Raw genomic sequence first — 3,052 nt, forward strand, 5'->3', positions numbered from 1 at the left:
CAGTCGTTTCCAGGGGGGCTTCAGCCGCCTACTCTCGCCTACATTTCAGGCGAGGCGAGGCGCATCTCAAACAAGCCTAATGTATCAGTTGACATTCTCAGCCAATGAGCATGAAGCTGTGTCGTCACTCAGTCGTTTCCAGGGGGGCAGGGTTTCATATTTTATTGAAGCATCCCTGGGCGCCGCCATTAACTAAGCCGGACCCCCCACCTGCTGTTAGCACATTCCATTGAGCTCCCATTCATTTTGGCGTCACTTTGACGGCGAATAACTTTAAATCTGAGGCATTTAAAGGAGCTCCATTTGTCCATTTTATTATTTCTACAAAGAAACGCTTAAAATGTATAAAAGGCCCCATTACGCTGTATCATCTACTGCTATGGCCCTGTAGAAGCAGTTTTTGTAAAAATAGGCTAACGACAGCATCATAATTAGCGTAATTTCTGTCGCTGGTAAGAGAAATTTTCACTGCAGGACAGGAGGGAGAAGCTTCGCAGATAATCTTTTACTGTCTATGAGGTTTACCGGGGGATGTATAGCATGAAGTCAAGGGAGGAAAGCTATAGAGAGTCCATAAAAGACATCGGGACAAAATTATTCAACAACGCCTGCAAGATTCGATTAGGTGATTCCGATTTCTCTCGGCACAGTTATTAAGAAGACTTCCCATAACAAAGACAGGTGTCTATGGTCGCATTTACGTCATCAAGCTGAGTTTGAGTCTGCGCAGTACGCTCGACCCCCAGGAAGTGTGTGCTTCTAATTGACTTCACTTGTCTCCGTTGAATCCAATGGGGTCGCTGTGTCCATTTCTTTTACTGTCTATGGTCGTTTCCCATCATGCTTTTGAATAGCGCAGTCGGTGGAGAGCAACTGCGCTCGACTGCTCAATCCGACACAGCCGCCTCGCCGTTGCGAGAATTTTTGCATGTCAGCATGACATCAGAGCAAGGCGGACGTAACTCGGACACTTTTCTAACCGGCATGCATCTCGCGTACTCACTGGTGACGAGTTCCGCCGCGATTTTGTTCATCTCAGCCTAGTATTTAGTGTGAGCAGGCTGAGCAACAGCTGTTGACGCACAGTATTTATGACATAAGTAGTCAGATCAAGATATGATTCACTCTGAAGCGACCCGACTGCGCTGGCCATGTTGAGTGTACCAGCGTGCGTTCTGTTGAATAAGCGAAAGCAATATGTTTGCCCTCACACAAATGGTGTTTATCTTGAATGTAGTAATGCCTTGCGATCATCACCCGGCATCGTACTTTGCGTCTGTTTGCGAAAAACAAACAAGCGTTTTGTTCACAAATTAGTAAATGTTAAGTTAAGGTGAAACATGGAACCTTTAAAACAAACTAAAGTTCGGATTAAAGGAAAACACTTCACTAACAAATGTGCACATGGTGGTTTAACACACAACGACAAAAAGAAAAGAAAATGGGTTCCAGAGAACAAAGTTTTTGATGGTAGTTTAAAAGAAGGTGAGTAACGTTAGTCCACTTTAAACATAACCACTTAGAAAAAATAACATTTAAGAAAATGTATTTTAGATGTAGAAAGTTAACAATGAATAAACAAATCTGACATAAGGGTCAATGACAAAAAAAGAAATGAGAAAAACTGGTAAAACGCACGCAGTTTAGTTCTTACATTTTGAAAACGCTAATATCATGTTATACTACAAAAAAAGTTAACTTCTAATGTGATTTTTCTTATAAATTGCCACAACATATTTCTTTTGATCAACGTTGCATCCTAGAAAAAAGAGCTGCCATGTCATCGCATCAAATATACAAACAAATATTAACTAGGACTAAATGTAGAGTGTGTACTGTTTGAATCTCATCTCCCTCTCATTCTTTCTCAGGTCAGGGATTTGCCTTCAAAAGGAAGGAGAAGATAAAACATGAATATAACAAACTTCTCTGAAAAGAGGAAGAAAATGCAAGCATCACCAATCCAGTTAGAGGAGGAATATCCCGAGCATCTGAGACATCTGTACCTGACTGAAAAAGAACGACTAGATGAAGAAGAACAAGAAAAAAAGAAGAAAAGATGTAAAGGGAGAACATTAGATGAAGAGACAGAAGCAGATGATGAACTAAAAACAGTGTTGGATTTACCTTTTACTGAGAAACACATCTCAAACACAACGACTGACCAAACTACCGTCTCTGATTCAGATAATGAACCAGCATAGACTGACAGGTACAGTAACAGCTAGTAAGGAAAAAAAAATAATATATACACACACACACACACACACACACATACCAAGCCACATTTCTGATTTGTGTCATCAGCTCCCATAAGACTCCATTCATCCAAAGGAAGCAGAAAAGGTCAGCCCAACCTCAATCTGCATATGGAGCTTTTGCTGCAAAAGATTCAAGCTCAGCACAAATAATTCAGTATCAACCATAAAATGAGACTGTTTAAAGTTGTTTAAAGCATTTTAAAGTTAAAATACACCATAACACAATAAACTCTGCAGTTTGGGTGAGTGTTTTTTGTTTGTTTGTTTGTTTGTTTGTTTGTTTTTACCGCAAGGCTGTGCATACCTTTGTTTTTCCCAGTAATATTTCTTGTAAACAAAATATTAAATTGTTTTACTTGAGTTAATTCAAGTTTGTAAAAAAACATGATGCTTTATAATATCTAATAAGTGGTCGATCTATATTTTATTATTATATTTAGCCATAAAATGCTTTCAGAAGCTGTACTGCCTAAAAGTGCTTTCTTAAACATTATAGAATTTTGCATAATTTCTCTTTTCTTCTAACCATTCTTTTAAAAAAAAATTTGTGACATGATGGATGAATGGTATATTTATTAGTTAAAAAGCATTGATATCAAAATAAAAGGCCAAATACTAAAATACAAATACTCAAATTTGTTAATAAAGTATGAAAACTTTCATAAAAAAAATATAAAAATAACAAAAACAGAAGGCATTGATGCATTAGTAGAAATATAAGAAATTCCCAGTAGAACCAGTAACTGTAATATGACTTCATAAACAGTCTCCTCAGAGTCATCACTTTATTT

At 37.9% G+C, this 3,052-nt stretch overlaps 1 long non-coding RNA gene across 1 annotated transcript; it reads left to right on the forward strand.

Annotated features, from left to right (window-relative positions):
• The first annotated feature begins 1,356 nt into the window (after positions 1 to 1,356).
• Positions 1,357 to 2,231, forward strand: LOC109075347. The gene is made up of 2 exons (XR_006154485.1): positions 1,357 to 1,485; positions 1,872 to 2,231. It is a non-coding gene; the product is annotated as an uncharacterized LOC109075347 (long non-coding RNA).
• Positions 2,232 to 3,052: the final 821 nt, after the last annotated feature.

Source organism: Cyprinus carpio, chromosome B4, assembly GCF_018340385.1.
Source record: "Cyprinus carpio isolate SPL01 chromosome B4, ASM1834038v1, whole genome shotgun sequence".
NCBI classification, from domain to species: Eukaryota; Metazoa; Chordata; class Actinopteri; order Cypriniformes; family Cyprinidae; genus Cyprinus; species Cyprinus carpio.